This window comes from Gorilla gorilla, chromosome 5, assembly GCF_029281585.2.
Source record: "Gorilla gorilla gorilla isolate KB3781 chromosome 5, NHGRI_mGorGor1-v2.1_pri, whole genome shotgun sequence".
In the NCBI taxonomy this organism is placed as follows: Eukaryota; Metazoa; Chordata; class Mammalia; order Primates; family Hominidae; genus Gorilla; species Gorilla gorilla.
Window position 1 is genome coordinate 27401368 of NC_073229.2, and position 20077 is coordinate 27421444.

Here is a 20077-nt window from a genome sequence, read left to right on the forward strand (position 1 = left end):
CTTATTTACTCTCCCAAGAAACTGACTCATAAGTTTTGCAATATAATATTAAAAACAAAAAAGAGAACTCCTTAATTGAACATGTAAGCCCAGAAAATAGAGGTTTAGGTACCTTTGGCATATCGTGTGTGATGTGTTCTATATCAAGGTTTCTCAGCTGCGGCGCTATTGACATATTGGGCTGGATAATTCTGTGTTGTGGCGGCTGCGCCGTGCTTTGTTTAGCAGCATCCCTGGCCTCTACTTACTCAATGCCAGCAGCACCCTCTACCTAAACCCCAGCCACTAGTTGTGGCAACCAAAAATGTCTCTAGACTTTGCCAAATGTCCGTTGGGACAAAACATGGCCAGTTGAGAGCACTGTTCTAGATTGCAAACTCCTTAAGAGACAAGGTATCTTTTCACCCTTGCTTTTCCTATAGTGTCTTGCACAGTATTTCTGAACCAATCAGATGTTGCTTAAAGGAAAATAAATAAATAAATGGCAATAGCATTTATAAGCAGGTATTCCTACAGCTTTATGCCTCCGAAGTCATTGTCTTGACCACTCATTTCAGTGAACCCATATGGCAAGGTCTATCCCCAGGGTCTTGTGACTGATATCCTGGCCCAGAAGATGCAGGTGCTTGGAGTGCTTCAGGAAAGCCACAGCTTTGATGTGGGGGTTGACCTGACAGATTTTTTTCAAAACAGATAGCATGTGTTGTGAGCAGTCAAAGCCTTGTTTTCTGTCCCCCTTTCTCTCTCCAGGAATTGAATGGTGTCATCCCCTGTCTTTTGAAATTGCCCTTGTAGACTTTTTTTTTGAGACAGAGTCTTGCTCTGTTGCCCAGGCTGTCAGTGGCACAATGATGTCAGCTCACTGCAACTTCCACCTCCTGGGTTCAAGCAATTCTCCTGCCTCAACCTCCTGAGTTGCTGGGATTACAGGCATGTGCTACCACACCCGGCTAATTTTTTGTATTTTTAGTAGAGAGGGGTTTTGCCATGCTGCCCAGGCTGGTCTTGAACTCCTGAGCTCAGGCAATCCACCCGCCTCGGCCTCCCAAAACGCTAGGATTACAGGCATGAGCCACAGCACCCGGCCCCTTGTAGACATTTTACAATGAGATTTAGGAATTGTAAGATTCTGAGGACATAGACTGTATGTCTGCATGCTTCAGAAACCTTTTCCTCCCAAATGGTGACCCCGCCAGCTTCTTGCTCCCCAGTCTAGGTCTGTGTGGCTCAAGCATTTTGGGAAATGATGTTTCATTGTGTTTCTTGACACTGCCTAAAGTGTACTGCGCCAAGATAAAGGCAGATACTGAGAAATATCCTTCTTCACGGAAATTCAGATGAGTCAGGCACCTCTTCTTTGAGACACCTAATACTTCAGTCACATAGATCCCTGGAAGAACTCCCTCTCTTTGGGTCTAAAACAGCATTTGTTGGTAGTGAGATTGTTATGGTCAAAATGACAGTAAGAAAGGGAGGAGAAGGAAAAGTAGTCTAGAAAACATTTTTGTTTAGGTTTTAAATATATTATTTAAATATAAAATTTTGATAATAGTAATTTATATTTATCATAAATTAATTACATATTAATCATTATAATGACTATATATGTTTACATATAAAACATTATATCTAAACATATATAAAACATATATAAACATGTTAAAACAAATATACAATTATATATTGCATATATGTAATTATAATCTAATGATTAATTTAATATTTATATATAATTGACATATATATTATAATGGATGATTTAATGGTTACATTAAATATTATTTAAATACTACAATATTTATATATTTAGTATACATTTTTAATGTATTATTCTTTTTAAAGCCTTATAATTTAAATTCTTAGTGTATAATTTCTAGCTGGAATAACAAATATAAATATGAAACAATAATAGAATGCATTTTTTAGTATTTTCTAAGAACTCTGTTCTTAGAAATATATTATGTTGTTTACATCACACACACACACACACACACACACACACACAACTGTTAAAATAGTTACCATTCCTCCATTTGATAAATTTGGAAATTGAGACTCAGATCAAAGAACTTCCCTCAAATTAGACAGCCAATTAGAGGAAAATCTGAAATTTAATCCCAGTTCTTTTTGACCACAAAGCCCATGCATTTCATCCTTCTGCTGTATCCTACTTGAGAATTCACACCACATTTTCTACTTATACACACATTGAAACATTGAACACATTTTATTACTGCTGGAATGAATTACCACCGACTTAGTGACTTAAAACAACATCTTTTTATAGTCTCACATTTTTTGTGGCTCAGCTTGGCATAGCAAGGCTCAGCTGGTTTCTCTAGTTAAGTCTCACAAGGCCACAATTCAATGTGTGAGCCAGGGCTGCAGTTCTCTTCTGGGTCTTGGAGTCTTCTTCAGGTTTACTGAAGGTTGGCAGAATTCATTGTCTTCTCATAATTTCCATGGGATCCTCATGGCCTTCAGGTCAACAGCAACTGGTTGTGTCCTTTCCATGCTTGAATCTCTCTCTAACCTTTTTTTCTGCCACCAGCATAAGAATGTTCTCTAGTTTTAAAGGTTCATGTGATTAAGTTCACCCAGATAATCTCTCTCCTGATGTGTAAACATTCTGGAGATTAGATCTTGGACATCTTTGGAAGACCATCTTAGAAATCTCCCTGCTAGAACTAATTTCTAATTTAACAGGATTTACATCCTTATATGTTAATAAAATGTAGTGATGGTGTGCATGTTAAGGTAATAAAGTCTCTATCGAAGACAGAGACTCCTAAAAGTCTTTAATATTTTCTTGGTTCTCATGTAAAATGTTCTTTGCTTTAAAACAGACCTTCCTATTTATAAAAACATATATAGAAATATATGCATATTAGACAATTATTTATATATGCTATGTAATAATTGTATGTGTCACAGAATTATCATGTTATATAAATATATCTATAATATTTTACCAAAGTATGATCGTATCATATATGTTATTTGCATCCTTCTTTACACGTAACATATTGTGTTTTTTTCTGGCTATTAAATATTCCCCAATGTATAATTTTTAATTACTGCATAGTAATACATAATATGGTTTTATTTAACCAGCCCCCTTTGCTTAATATTTATATCATGTTGTACATATTTTACAAAAATTTTATTGTCCTTCTGTGCTTATGTTCTTAAAATGAGTATTCAGGGTCAGGGATACTAAATCAAATGCTTAAGGTTTTTGTCTTCGCTCTATAAAATGAATTATCAAAGTTTATATTGTAACCAGCCAATGCAGGAACGTGTCTAATTATCCACATGCTTGCCAAAACTTGTCTGCTTAGTAGACAAAATAATAAATCTCATTGTTGTTTTAATTTGAAATCCTAGAAATCTAATACATTTGAATATTTTTATGTTTGCTGAGCATTTATGTAGATTCCCTTCCATGCCATTCCCCCAAATTTTTCAGCTGGAATATTTAATATTTTCTTTGTAATTTTTATCTTTCCATATTAAAGATACTAACTCTGCCTAACATGACGGTTCAAAATATTTTTCTTAGTTTGCAGTGTGTCTTTTAATTTCTTTGAGAGCTGTGTGTATAAGATATAATTTTCAGTCTTATATACTCCTGTGTATCAATGTTTTCTTTCATTGTTTCTCCTTTTACTTATAAGCTTACAGAACCTTTTCACACGAAAGAGTCAAACCATTCATACACAAAATATAAATAAACAAAGAACTTGTGGGGTTCTTTTATGATTTCTTGCGTGCTTTCCCACTGCCAGGTAAGCAGCCATGGCACCTGGGGTCTGAGCCAACACCTCAGGCTCAGACATGCGAAACACAACTGACCCTCATTGCTGTCCGAGGGCACTATCCCTTTTCACGACTTTGCTATTCTCCTTCCACCCAGACCCAAAATTCTCTGTCTTCCATGAATATTTTTACTCTATTGTCATCCACATCTAATGCTTTGTCACATTATCTTCTACCTCATTCAGTAGTTTAATGGCCATTGCTTCCTCACTTTCACCATAACCCTAGCTTGAGCCTTCATTGCTTCCTACCTCTGCAGGTACAGGCAGATGGGGGATAAGGGGAGAGAAAGAGAAACATTCAACTGAGATAAATTCATGGTATGTGCTTTTTTTGCAAATTTTAATTTTCCATTCAATAAGAAATTATGGTCATCTCTATAAGTCATAAAATACACATCCACCTTTTTTCTTAAAATGGCCTTTTTCTTCTTGATCCCCCTTCAGGCCTTCCATCCATAGTTCCCTAAATCCTTTTCAATTCACCTGCCCCATATAATCAGACACACACACACACACACACACACACACACACACACACGAACATATGGACATGTACATTTATAGAGGTACTTTTTATCACTGCACAAAAAGGAGATTATATATAATCTTTTTTACATTATTTATATTATATATAATATAATATTTTTATATATAAAATAAAATGGATTATATGGGGCAGGTGAATTCAAGAGGAGTTAGGGAACTATGGATGGAAGACCTGAAGGGGGATCAAGAAGAAAAAGGCCATTTTAAGAAAAAAGGTGGAAATAAATTGATTTTATTATATGTTGCTTGTCAAAATGTATTTTTAAAAGTTTTTTGAAAAGCAGACTAGTAACATCTATTAGCATTTACAATAAGCAAACTATTTGACTCAGGAATTCCACCCAAAAAACTAGAAGCTGGGGAACTAAGATACAGGAGGACTATTGGGAGTTGACTGCAAACTCCCTTCATACAAGCTCTCACCTTGTCACCCAAACCCTACATGGTATTTAGGGGACAGGGCAAGGGCCACCTCACTCCTTGCAGCTTCTACAAGCTCACATCAGATGAGGATGTCCCTGGCAATTTTGTTACTACACACCCTGCATTTCCCCGGCTAACTCCAGAAAACCAGAATCCAACTGATATTTTTTTAAATCAAATTGTTGAGTTACAATTAATATACAATAAAATGTACATATTTTAAATGTACAATTAAATGGGTTTTGACAAATGGATAATTCCATGTAACTCCCAACACAAATAAAATCTAAAACATTTTTTGCATCACACTAAAAAATTTTCCTATACCCTTTATACACACACACACACACACACACACACACACACTCCTAGCAAACAGTGATCTGATCCCCAGCATGATAAATTAGAATTCTGCTACAATATCTCACATAGATATAATAATGCAGTATTGGCTCTCTTGGTTCTGGCTTCTTTCAATCAGAACAGTAGCTTGAGATTCATCTGTGTTATTGCTTGTATGGGAAGTTCATTACTCTATTGATGAGTAGTATTCCCTTTAATGAATGAACTACAATTTATTGATTCTTCATATTTAAGTCTTTCAGAGTTTTGACTCTGAGTATGGCTGTTATGAAAATTCATATCCAAATACTCTTGTAGGAAAATGTTTTCATTTCTCTTGGGCAAATACATAGGAGTGGAATTGCTGGGTCATTTGATAAATATGCCAGCAAAGAAAAAGAGTTTTCGTTTCACGAATTTTCAATTTCTGCCATTCAGTGTATATTTAGGAGTGTATGTCTTCCTAATGATTCATCCCCTTTCTTTATCTTTGTCTTGAAGTCTACTATTAGATTTCTAACATTAGATATTAATGTAGCCACACCAGCTTTCTTACATACAGTGTTTCCGTGGCATACATTTTTTAGTCTTTTCACTTTCAACTTATTTCTGTCTTTAAATTTATAGAGCATCTGTTGTAGACAGCATATAGTTGAGTCTTGCTTTTAAATCCACATTAGCAATCCCTGCTTTTTAATTTATTAAATCTTGAATATTTCATGTAATTATTGATATGATTGAGTATGTGTAGACATCTTGCTATTAATTTGTGCTTTGTCTCTTTGGGTTTTTTGTTCTGTTGACCCATTCCTGCATTATTTTGGGTGACTCATGTATGTTTTCAGTCTTTCGTCTTGTTTCCTCTATTATTTTCTTGGCTATATTTTTTAGGTTGGTACTGTTTGCTTTAGGACTAATAGCATGCATCCTAAAATTATCCCACAATATTTCAAGTCAATGTTATCGACTGCCACACTTCATACCTGACAGTTCACATTACCCACTTCATACTTCTCCCTACACAGTATACAACAGTATAATTCCAGTTCCCACTCCCTCATCCTTTGAGCCATTGTCATATCTTTTATCTACACAAGCTTTATAACCCCATCTTACAATGCCATTTTGTTTAAAAAGTAGATTACATTTTAAGACAATTATTAGAAAACTTAGTGTTTCATATTTACATACATACTGCAATTCTGATATCCCTCCATTCCCCTGTATAGATCATTTTGTATTATTTTCTTTCAGCTTAAAGAACATTTTTAACTTTTTTATAGTGCTGATCTGCTGGAGAAAAATTATTTCAGCTTTCCTTCATCTGAAAATGTCTTTATTTCACCCTCCACTTTTATAGGATTCTTTTGCTAGATATAGACTTGTGAATTGACATTCTTTGTCCTCATTTTAAAATATATCATTATATTGACTTCTTGTCTCTATTTTTTCTGACAATGTCAACAATTTCTCACATTATAGTTTCCTTGTCTATAACATGTGTTTTTTCCTTCTTCCTACTTTCAGGATTTTCACTTTAATTTGGATCTTCAGCAGTTGACTATGATATCCTTAAGTATGGCTTCCTTTGTATTTACTCTTCTGGAGTTCACTGAGAGTATTCAAGCTGTAAGTCAAAATATTTCCTCAAATTTGGAAAATTTTCAGTCATCACTTTTTAATGTAGTTTCATTTTATTATACTTTTCTTTCTAAGATTCCTATTACTGACATATATGTCAAACTATGTGATATTGCCCCATGAGTCTCTGAGGCTCTCTTCATTTTTCTCCCACCTTTTTCTTTACTTCAGATTAATTTCTATTGTTCTGTGTTCAAGCTCACTGATTTTTTCTTCTGCCATTCTAATTTGCTATTAAGCCTATGCAATAAATTTCTCATTTAATTCTTGGATTTTCAGTTCTGTGTTTGGCTACTATTTTATAATTTCCATATTGCTACTGAGACACCCTATCTATTCACTGATGAAGGCCATGAGTGAAAGTATTTTCTTTAAATTTGTGAACATATTTGCAATGGATATTTTAATATTTTTCCATGCTAAATTTAATGTCTGAATCATTTTGGTGTTATTTTTATCCACTTTTTTCCTTGCCTAAGGCTCATATTTTCTCATTTCTTTGCATGTCTAGTAACTGTAGATTGTATAACGGGCATTGGAGAAGACTCTGGATTCCCTTATCTTCCTCTGAAAGGTGTTGATTTTTTTTTCTAGCAGGCAGTTCAATTTTTGGCTGATTCCTTTCAACTCCTATAGTCTTGAATTTACATTTTGTTACAGCAGGTCCGAAAAACAAAAAACAAACCAACCAACCAACCCAAGGGTTTCCAAGCCACGAAGCCACTCTTTCTTGACAAAGCTCAACCTCAAAGCTCTAACTCCTCTGCTTACAGTGTCAGGGCTTGTTTTGGGCTTTCTTTGGGCGGGTATAGAGTAAGCTACTTTAGAGCCTGCTCTTTATGTATAATATGCAGACACCTGGTATCCTAATTTTCTGACCAAACTGATAATGAGGTATTAACATGCCTCTTCTGGTTGCGTTTGAACTCCCTCTCTGTTTGAATTCTAGTATGTCTGTTCTGCTCTCAGGTCTACCGGAGCCTCTAGCAAGTAGCCACTTAGCAAAGCCTTGGTATGCCTCACTATGGTTAAGTACAGCATAACCCGCGACCAATAACCTGGGGGGGAAGTTTTTATACTGACATCTTCCTGCTTTCTGTCCTACTTTGCAGATTGCAGCTGTTTCAGCTGCAATGGTTTCCTGAGCTCAGTGGGACTTTCTCATTCTACTGCTCTACAGTCAGGTTATTACACCCAGGGCCACTGTTCACCGCGCAGAGTTTGCTTATCAGTTTCTCTTCTTTCAGGGATCATAGTCATGCTTTTTGATGGCAGTGCTCCAATGCAGTTGCTCCATATATTCTTTCCACTGTAATGGTTGATTACAGCAGAAGAGCTAGCATGGAACCAACTATTCTACCACAGCTAAAATTGGAGGTTGTAATATTGTTTAATTTTTTAATTAGAAAGTAGAAATGAATATAAGAATTTGTCATGAGCTAACTAGCACCCATGTTATACGCTAGTAATACAAATATTGGTTAATTATTTTGAAAGTCCACTTTAAATCCACTTTATGTTATGGAACTACTATTCTATTTAACTATCAGATCCTTGTATATTGAGAAAAAGATTAAATGTTTACAAGTAACATTAACCTTCCGATGCCTTGGGAATGTGTCAGCTGGTATCACCCAGAAAAAATAAATGGAAGTCATATTTTTAATAATACATGAGGTGCACAAGGAAAACACTTGTCAAAACTGTATAACGTTACAACACCCTATCTCTGTATAAATGCATATGTTTATAAAAGTGTATTTTCCCTGTGTTGTGCTAATCTTTTTTACTTGGCATGTTTTTAATGGTTTTTCCAAATGACCTTTGTAAAATTAATCAAGGATCTGACACTGTCCTTTGGAGAAATATGAAGAGAGAATGCTGCTTATAATAACTTTTGCATTAAAAACCAGTCAGAAAATGACAAAAGAGAGAAAATATTAATACTGAAAAAGAAATAAATAAAGCTTGAAAGTGGAGCCAACTGAAAAATGTTGCCATTTTGTCAAAAATATTTTTATGGGTATCTGGAAATCTATTTTCCTTTTATTTTCTATACCATGTCTTTATTACTTGAGATCAGATAGATTTCTCGAGACAATTTTCTATGTAAAATATACCACAATTTTTCAAGAGCTCTAATAGTGAGAAGCATCTCAAATTAAAGATGAATAAAATCTACAGAAAATATGTGTGAAAATATATGAATACAAAGAACCCAGAAAAATGCCTGCAATTAGACAAGATGAAAATTTAAAAAGAAATTAAATTTAGTTGTAATCCATTCCCTATTCTTTTCTTTGAGAAAATTACTACTGAAGTGAGGGTTTCCCCCCCGTAATTTAAATGTTAAGCTGCCAGATGTGTGTCTCATGCTTGAAGAGTCGAAGCTTTGCATTATTTAGCATATTAAGAATCACAGAATTTTAAAAAGGGTTCCTTTATTGCCTCGAGGTTCTAATTAAGTAAACCTTAGCCTGGTACATTTAAAACTTGCAATACATGAGAATTTGCCCTTTTTTCCCATAGTCAAGTCACATCTATATAATAAATATGGAAAATCTTTAAAATGATACAATTTTTCTTTTGCTTGAGGAATTAAACCTATCTATTATTTTAAGAAGTTTTTAATAGAGGCCAGCAATCTAAAAGACAACTAAGGATTCAAAATACTTTCTAATCATTGCAAGTTGCTTTTCTTATTTATACCCATGAATATGTGTTTCATAAAGGCAGTTTCATGCTATCAATCTTTCTTCTTCCTTACTCTCTGCTTCTACCGTGGTCCCAACTGTTCCATTCTCGTGAGACAAAGGCAATTCTAAGAAGCAACAAGAAGGTCATTGTTTTGGGGATCAATATCATGTTTTTCTGTGTTTGTGTGTGTCCGTCTGTGTTAAATCTCTGATCACACAGCACTAATTAGGTGCCCTTTCAGCAGTTTATGGAAAGAGTTTCAGTAGCTAACCTGAAAACTATAATCAAATAGAAGTTCTGGAGGCACACAGCATTCATAAATCATACCCTTAAATACAGTTATTTTTGCCATTTTAGAAAATGTCAAAGGTGTCAACTCTGTCCAAATATACCGCTTAACAGTGACTATTTTAGTAAATTGACTTGAAACGCATTCAGCTAACTGACAGTTAGAAGCACATAATCTAGTTCACAGTACAAATGAACAGTTTAAAGGCCAAAATAAGCACCAAACTACAAATTCTCAATAACTAACATGTTGCAATGACCATGGTTGTAACCACAGAACAAAATCTTAGTATTAAGGAGTTTATCTACATGAGAAACCAATGCTTAACATTTTTTAAATGAAATGTGACTTTTAAAAATCTAGTTTCCAGTTAAGAAAAAATTGTTCTAACCACATTCAAAACTACAGCCAAGTATCAAATTGGGACATTAACAGTGAATAACCTAGAAATTACCCAAATACAGGTAATGAGTTGATAACATTCTCAGCTAGTTGCACGGTTTGAACCTATGAACAGCTCATGGATGCTGCCAACATAAGTAGATAAATGTTTGTCGTGATGGCAAGAAACAAGAAATTCTCTTTTCATCTTGGGAAGCACAAATGAACAAATTGATTTTCAAAAATGTAACTGTTGACTAACGGCAAGTTTTATAAAAATGGAGCTTAGGTTTGGCCAGGATTATTATTATCTCCAAAGCCTAGGATGTTTACTAAAAGGTAGGATTACCTAATATTTTATGAACTGGTTTTCTAGAAATGTGAAGAAACTTAATGGTTTAATATTTAGGGACATTTTAATATAGTTGGCAGCAGGAATGCAAGAAAACCAAACCTACATTCACTCTGTCCAAACCACTGACTGGCTGAGTGGTTTGGATCCATCTTTCCACATTGGTCCACAGCCCAGGTCACACTTTGGTGCTACTTATGAATTCCAGCAGTTATTTGATTGAGAATAATGCATTATATTTATAAAATATTTTCCAGTTGATAAAAATGTTTGCATATGTTACTTAATTTATTTTGATTAACTTTATTGCCTGTAAATATTTTTGTCATCATCCCAACCTAGTAGCAGTGATCTCGGCTCACAGCAAGCTCCGCCTCCCGGGTTCACGCCATTCTCCTGCCTCAGCCTCCCGAGTAGCTGGGACTACAGGGGCCTGCCACTACACCCGGCTAATTTTTTGTATTTTTAGTAGAGACAGGGTTTCACCGTGTTAGCCAGGATGGTCTTGATCTCCTGACCTCGTGATCCACCCGCCTCGGCCTTCCAAAGTGCTGGGATTACAGGCATGAGCCATCGCTCCCGGCCTGCATTCTTAAGATAGAAATAGTTTCCTACATGTATATCTTACCTAATAAAATATGATTATAATGTAAGAGCAGGAATATACTTCATTATTCTTCTCAAGAATAATCTTTAAATGTCATCCATTTCTGCCACACTTAAGATTCTATCCTTTTATGAAAGTCAGCTTCTTTTTTTCTGATTCTCAAAAATCTTAAACTCTCCATCTTAAGCACAATAAAAGAATGCAAAAATTTTAATATGCTGCTCATGAGCTTTCTTTGGTTCTCATCAATTAACACTTTCACTGAACTTAGAACGTCCAAAGCTATTTGGAAAAATACATTATTTTACCCACTACTAAGTTTCTATTGCTAAGAGAAAATTACACATAGAGATAGAGGGAGTCACTTCACCACAGTGAAACAGAGTGTAGACACACGCAATTGTGTGTCTACCATTATGAGAATCAACTCAGTAAAACAATGATGATTTTGTGAGCACCTACCATGTGTACAAAACTTTACAAAAATGTAATACAAATATTATATGATATAACCTCTGAGTCTTTGTTTCTTCACCGAGAAAGGGGAGATATCAGGCCCTGACCTTATATAATACTAGTAAATTACTAATATTTACTAATATATTATGTAATAATATTAATTTATAATATAGAATAATAGTAATAATTTATTAATAGTAATTTACTAACATTATATAATATAATTATATCATCAATGTTAACAATTATTATTATTATAAGTTATTGATACTATACAATATTATAAATTATTAATATTATTGCATATTATATTAGTAAATATTAGTAATTTACCAATATTTTATAATGTCAGGGCCTGTTATCTCACCTTTAAAGCTGAGAAACAAAGACTCAGAGATTAAGGAACTTGACACAGGACATTAAATCAAAGTCAAAATCTCAGTTTAAGTCTCTGCCTCCCATACTCAGGTTCCATTCCTCCATTGAATCTGGACTCATCTGAGTTCTCTCTGTCTATCCTTCCTTGCACATCTCCCACAGGTGACTGAGATAAGGGCTGCAGGGTGATGCTTTTAAAGTAAAAATAGCACAAAAAAGAACAAAAACAGAAATGTGAATCAACAATCCACTGCAGACTTTATTCATACTAGACAGAAGAAACATGGATAACAAAACCCTGCAGAAAGTAATAGTAACAGCTAACGTTGTTGCGTTCATACTATGTACCAGGCTTTACAACTTTCAAAATCTCAAGTTAACTACTAATTTTAAACTCTACTTCACAAATCTACTTTAAAACACTTCAGTGAGTAACAAGATTTACCAATTTAAAACTTCCTTCCTTCCTTGAAGATTATGCTAAGTGAAATAAGCCAAATACTGCATGATTCCATTTATATGAGGGACCTATAGTAGGCAAATTCATAGAGGCAGAAAGCAGCATAGAGCTTATAGAGGCTAGGAGTGGGAAAATGGGGAGTTGTTTAATAGGTACAGAGTTTCAGTTTTGAAAGATGAAAAAAAATTCTGGAGATGGATGATGGCAAATCCATTTAACGCTACTGAACTGCACACTAAAAAATGGTTGAAATGGTAAATATTATGTTATCTATATTTTACCACAATTACTATTTTTTTAACTTCTGGATCCCTCAATCCCTCAATAAAATGCTAAGAAACTTTTAAAATGATGAAAGGCCCTTAGTAAAAAAAAAAAAAATAACAAAAAATAATAGGAGGGCTTCCAGGTGGAAAAAGATGGCACAAACTCAATTCTGCTTTGTTTTCCTCACTAAGTACAAAGTAAGCCCTGGAATTAATCCAAGAGGCCATCAAAGGAGAATTCCAAAAGGTGTAAAGAGGTGGGCAAAGTAATTAGAGACTCCAGGACTGGGGCAACAACTTCGGGCAGGGCATCTTAAACTCCACCACCAACAGAGGACCCCACTCTGACCTGACATTTCCTGACCTCACCTTATCAGCAGAGAGTGGTCCAGGTTGGCATATTCATCCCTTCGTCAAAGGGAATTTGCCAGGACAACACCAGGTGAGTCCCACAGCAACTGTGGGACTTCTCTACTTCCCTGCCTCCAGGGAAAGCATTCTCCTTCCCTACTGCTTGAGAGTTCCTCCCCCATTGAGAGACAACAGGTAGCCAAATGGTGACCTATTGCAAGTGACTGACATAGGAAGCCTCTTTTTTCTTTTTTTTAATTATACTTTAAGTTCTGGGATATATGTGTAGAATGTGCAGGTTTGTTATATAGATATAAACGTGCCATGGTGGTTTGCTGCACCCATCAACCCATCATCTACATTAGGTATTTCTCCTAATGCTATCCCTCCCCCAGCCCCCAATCCCCCGACAGACCCTGGAATGTGATGTTCCCTTCCCACAGGAAGCCTCTTATCAGCCTGAGGCCAGAGACTGCCTTCTCTAACCCAGAGGCACCAGGTGGCCACACCCAGGGAAACTCTGTCCTCTTAGGCATCACCAGCAGAGGCCAGTGAGAGCCCTAGAAGCACAAGTTGAATCATGGAGCCCAAAATAGCACAACGTCATTCAGTTACCAAAAAAAAAAAAAATCAGCCACAAATTCTATATACAGTGACTGTCCTTCAGGAATGAAGAAATAAACATTCTAAGATGAAAGGAAACTAAAAGAATGTGTCACTAACAGACCTACCCTTAAAAATTGGTTAATGAAAGTTTCTCAGACAGAAAGGAAATGATAAACAGAGAAATCTTGGAGCATCTGGAAGAAAAAAAGCAAAATAAAAGAGGCATCAAATGTTATGATATACAGTATTCTACACTGTCCCTCATGAGTTTTATAAATCATATTTGATAATCAGAATGAAAATTATAACACTTAACACTCAAGACAATGCTTAAAAGTAGGGAAGGTAAAGAAACTGAAATGGAAGTAAGGTATCTACACTTGATTCAAAGTGGTAAAATGTTGACACCAGGCAACTGTGATAAGTCACAAGTATATACAGTTATACCTGGAGCAACCACTATGAAAGCTACAAAAAGAGATATGCTCAAAAACTATAAATAAATCAAGATGGAATTCTAACAAGTGTTAAAGCATTGCACAAGAAGGCAAGTAAAGTAGAAAAACAAACTAAGACACAAGGGAAACAATGAGAAAACAAACATTAATTAGTTCAGTGAAACAGGTAGATCAGAAGTAAGAAAAAATGGGAAATATATACCACCATGCCAGCATTAATTTTTAAAAAGCAGGATTGACTATATTGATATCAGATAAAAAAGACTTCAAAGCAAAAAAATTACCAGAGAGAGTATTATATAATAATTAAATTATCCATCTACAGGTAAGACACAATAATCTTAAATACTTATACACAAATAGCTGAGCCTCAAAAATGAGTAAAGTAAAAACTGATATTGATGAAAGAAGAATAGAAAAATTACAAATTCTAGTTAAGGATTTCAACATTCCCCTTTCACCAAATGATAGAGGTAGTAGACAAAAAAACTAGCAATAATATAGAAGATTTGAACAACACAATCATCAAACATAATATGAGAAAGAGATTAATAGATACACACATATACATACACATATGTAAAGCACTTCACTCAACAGCAGCAAATACACATTTTTTCAAGTCCCCATGAATTATTCACATATGTCATACCTGCACTATAAAACAAACTTCATTTAATTTAAAAGAATTAAAATCATACCGAATATGTTCCATGACCATAATTCAATAGAACTAGCATTCCATAACACAAAGACAAGAGAAAACTTTTTAAACTCCTGGAAATTAAACAATATACTTCTAAGAAATCTGTAGGTCAAAAAAGAAAGTCTCAAAGAAAATAAAAATAGATTTAGAACTAAATAAAATGAACATGCAACATATCAACTTTTTTTTTTTTTTTTTTGAGACAGAGTCTCACTCTGTTGCCAGGCTGGAGTGCAGTGGCACAATCTCGGCTCACTGCAACCTCCACCTCCTAGATTCAAGCAATTCTCCTGCAACATGTGAACTTTAATGGGGTGTAGCTAAAGCAATGTTGAGAGAAAAATTCATAGCACTAAATTCTTACATCAGAAAAGTGGAAAATCAATAATCTACGGCCTCACCTCAAGAACCTAGAAAAAGAGCAAAATGAATCCAAAGTAAGTACAAGAAAGAAAATAATAGTTATAAGAACAAAAAACCAATGAGATTGCAAACAGGAAAAAAAATAAAGTCAATGAAACTTGAAGGCGATTCTTCAAAAAAATCAATAAGACTGATAAATTTCCAGCAAGAGTGACAAAGATAAAAAGAAAGAAGATACAAATCACCAACATCAGGAATAAAATGGGATATCATTACAGACACTGCAGCCATTATGAAATAAAAGAATATCTTGAGAAGTTTTATGCTCTTACACTCAACAACTTAGAAGAAATGGACCAATTCCTCAAATACTCCAAACTACCAAAACTTCACCAACATGAAATAGATAACCTGAATAGTCCTTTAACTATTAAATACATTGAATTTGTAATGTTAAAACCCTACATCCAGATAGTTTCCGTAGACAATTCTACCGAACAATTACAGAAGAGTAAACATCAATTTTACACAATCTTTTCTAGAAAATATAGGAGGGAACAATTCCTAACTCATGTTATGAGGCCATTATAACCCTGACACCAAAACCCGACAAAGAGAGGACATAACGAGCAAAACCACAGATCAATATCTCCCAGAAGATTAGACACAAAACTCCTCAACAAAATATTAGCAAATTGAATTCAACAATGTATAAAAAAAAGATACACCATGATCAAGTGGGATTTATTACAAGTATAAAAGAAGATGGATCAATTATTTGAATCCACCATATCAATAGTCTAAAGAAGATAAATCATAGGATTATATCTATTAAAACAAAGTGAAATTTGATAAAATCCAAAATCCATGTATGATAACAGGAATAGAAGGTAACCATTAACATCTCAACTTAATAAAAAGCATCTCCAAAAAACTTACAGCTATTGTATGTTGTGCTAAAAAAACTGAATGCTTTCCTCCAAATACCAAGAATAAGACTAGCACGTCTACATGCACTCCTGCTATTCAACATAGTACTGGAACTTCCAACAACTATAATCAGGCAAGATGAAGAAGTAAAAGATATACAGGTTAGAAAGAAAAAATAAATAAATCTATTGCTATTGGCAGATGATGTTGATTGTCTACATAGAAAATTTCAAGAAATCTAGCCAAAACTTCATAGGACCAATACATGACTTCAGCAAGGTTGCAGGATACAAAATCAACACACAAAAACCAATCACAGTTCTACATACTAGCAATAAACCTGTGGAAAACAAAATAAAAAACCCAATACCATTTACAGTTGTTCCACTGATAATGAAATATTTACGAATAAGCTTAACAGAACATGTACAGGATCTTTGTGCTCAAAATTGCAAAATTCTGATGAGAGAAATCATACAAGATCCAAATAAATGGAAGGACATATCATATTCATGGATTGGAAGGTTCAACATAGTAAAGATGCTGCTTCTCCTTAAATTATTTTGTAAATTTAATGAACGTCCTACCAAAATCCCAGTGTGTTTTTTTAAAATAGATACAGACAAGCTTTTTCAAAAATGCATATGGAAAGGCACAGGTTTTAGAACAGTTAAAGAAATCTTGAAAAAGAAAAATAAATGGGAGAAATTATCGGATATCAAGCTTCACTCCATATAGCTACAATAAATCAAGCCTGTGTGATACCGGCATAGGTACAGACACATAATGAAGACAATAGAGAAGCTAGAAATGATTCCACAAAAATATGCCCAACTGCTGGTTTTTAAGAAAGGTGCAAGAGTAATTCAATAGCAGAAAGATAGCCTTTCAACAAATGGTGCTGGAGGAATTTGGCATCCAAAGGAAAAATAAATTGACTAAAACCTCCGTAGCTACATTAAAAATAACTCAAAATTGATTTTCATTTAGGAAAAAAATAAGAGAAAATCTTTAGGATCTGGGGTGAGGCAAAAAGTTCTTAGATTGATCCCTAAAGCATGATCCATAAAATGAGAAATTGATAAACTGGACTTAATTAAAATTAAACATCTTTGCTCTGTGAAAGACCCTGTTAAGAGGATGAAAAGGCAAGTGACAGATTGGGAGAAAACATGTGCAAACTACATAATCAACAACTATAGGTTTTAACCGGTATGACAGGTGTTACGGAGAAAAAAAAGTACTAAGATGATGAATTCCTGGTCTTTCCAACAACCAGTTCACCACACTTGGTTAAAACTTTATTTCATGAAAATTAGCCCCACACACGACACCTGATATCTGAAAATCTGAGAAAGAAAATAAAAGATGTTTTACTGAAAGCCTAGGTGAAGGTAGAAGAATGTACTATTCATTACGGTCCGAAAGAAAATATTTTAATGCTGGTGAAGATACACTTGCTGATAAAAAAAAATATGTCATTCTAACTACAGAGAAAGTAACTAATAAGAATCTGTTTGGAGAGAAAGCATGAATTAGAATAAAGGAAAAAAATTCATGTTTTAGGTTTCTGTACTGTTTTTCACTAAATTATGCTTTCACAACTTTTTCATCCTAACTATGAGAACCGCTGGTATCTTTAAGACTAGTTTCATAACTCCCATACCTTTATTTCTAAGCAGACGTGTTGTAAGATATTTTTTTTTTTTTTTACTGAAGCTTCTATTAGGTTGGTGCAAAGGTAATGGCGGTAATTACTATTGAAAGTAATGGCAAAAACCGCCATTACCTTTGCACCAACATAATACCTTACAAGAACCTAAATGCTCAAGATTCTGAGGAAATAATTAAGGTCCTATGCCCGTTTCACTAATTACAGCAAATTATCTCAACGACAACAAAAAAAAAGCTATGGCTTTGCAAATGAAGGTGGGTCAAACGTTTGGCTTCTAGTAATAAACTACTCAAGGACAATGTGCTATATATTAGTGATACAAAGAATGAACTTCTCACATGCATGATTGCCAGGGTGCCACCATTCAAGAACAGATTTGTTTATCTAAAATAATGATTATAATTTCAAAAGAGAGGCTGATTTTTCTCCTACCTCATGCCAAAGGATGCCAAATTTAACACATTCAAAATCCTAGTTTTCTAATTTGGATTTCCTATTGCATATGATTCCTCCAATCATATTGAGTGGATCATTCTGGACACCATAGTGTCTCTTTCTGCCAATCTTCATTTCAATTATTTCCACATTGAACAAAGTCAATTGCATGCTTCTAAGTCAGATACTGGAAGAGGGAGAAGTCGGTCATACCATTCAAGTGTCTAAAGCTAGCCGCATGTTTAGAAAGCGTTAATGAGCCCATTTATTTGTGCAAGGTCTCACAATTTCATTTATTTTTCACTCCCTCTTGTAGTTTCATCAGTTTGAAAAGGACAGTACTGAGCCAAAGGAGATGCTACCTGCTGTGAACGTACAGAAGAGTCCATAATAAAACCCACTATATAAACTGAAGCAATTGTGAAGCCAAGTCAGATAGGCTGCTACTTTGCCATGTCTAAACAGTAAATTCTCACCAGCCAATCATGGTTTCTTTCATCATAATTCACGTTAGTAAAAATTGACTAAAAGTACATTTTATTCCCGCAGTTCTTTATTTCCAACTTATTCGGACTGTGCATTTAGCTATGAATACTTCTGGGAATGTCCAGATTGAATAGTGAGATCAAAGTTAAGTGTGTCTTGTCACAGCTCCACTTTAACTCTTCCCTCCTAAACTGCTGCTCCTGAGGCCAGTTAGAAGCGCTCTGATTTTCCCAACCTGTTAGGTCAATTGCAGTGGATCAAATTGAGTCAAGAACTACAATATTCTTTGTTGTCAATATTCACTTCTGCATTATCCTTTTGCAAAGACATTTGTCTAATTCTGAGGCATTGAATATGCACAGATTAAATGAGAGAAATTGGCCAAAGAAAAATAGATTATCATGAATAGTTCATTCTTATCAATGATTGCTGATTATACGTGGCATGTTTGCATTTGTTAACATATCTACCACAATAGATTAAAGAACACATATACACACACATTCACAAAATGGGATTAGGGCTGTGGGAGGGCAGGGAGAAAGTGTTCATTTTCCCTGCTTTAAAGAGCGCACTCAGACAAGTATATATTCTGAAAAAGGGTTTCAAGCATGAAGAAGAAGAGAAGGAGAAGGAGGAAGAAGAAAAGAAGAAAAGAAGAAAGAAGAGGAGGAGGAGGAGGAAGAGGAGGAGGAGGAGGAGGAGAAGAAGAAGAAGAAGAAGAACTTTTGAAAATGACTTCATTGGTGGCTGCCAAAAAATTGATCATTTGACTTTTGAAATGGTCTATGTTACTCAGTGAAAAAAATGGCAAACCTGTTTGAATAATAATACAATCCAATTGCCCTCTTATGTTTTCTTACTGCACTGTTAAATTGCACAAATACAGAGGATAAATGGATTGTGATGAATATATAAGACCAAATAATATGTTGAGAATGTAAAATGTCCTGAAAACACAAGCTGCAATCTGATGTTGTTGATCTAATCCACACACACTTCGTAATTGGAAACATATCTCACACACCAATGTATTGGAGTAGATCAGGAAACAGATATTTGTAAATTTTCCTCAAACCTCGATTTGGATCATTCACATGTGACAACTTCATTTTTATTGCCTCGTCCACTTAAAAAAAAGAAAAATTTAAAAGATAGCATTAAGAAAAACTCAGAATGTTTTGGGCCCTTCCAAATAAACAGATTTTTGGTCTTCATTCATGAGAGGAAACAATGCAGCAAAGATTCGAACCTGCTGGAAACGTTTTAAGCCCGTCTTGTCTCTCTGTCCCCCAGATCTTTTCAGCACACCCTCCTCCCTTTTTTCTTAGCGTCAAACTGGTTCTCTACTTCCTTTACATCAGTGGGAACACTTCCCTTCTGGGTGTCAGAATCTCTCAGAGGG

The 20077-nt window shown here is 34.8% G+C and overlaps 1 protein-coding gene across 1 annotated transcript in view; it reads right to left on the reverse strand.

The window, feature by feature from the left end:
* LOC101131940 (uncharacterized) overlaps positions 1-20077 on the reverse strand; it is a 167225-nt gene that overhangs the window by 99050 nt on the left and 48098 nt on the right.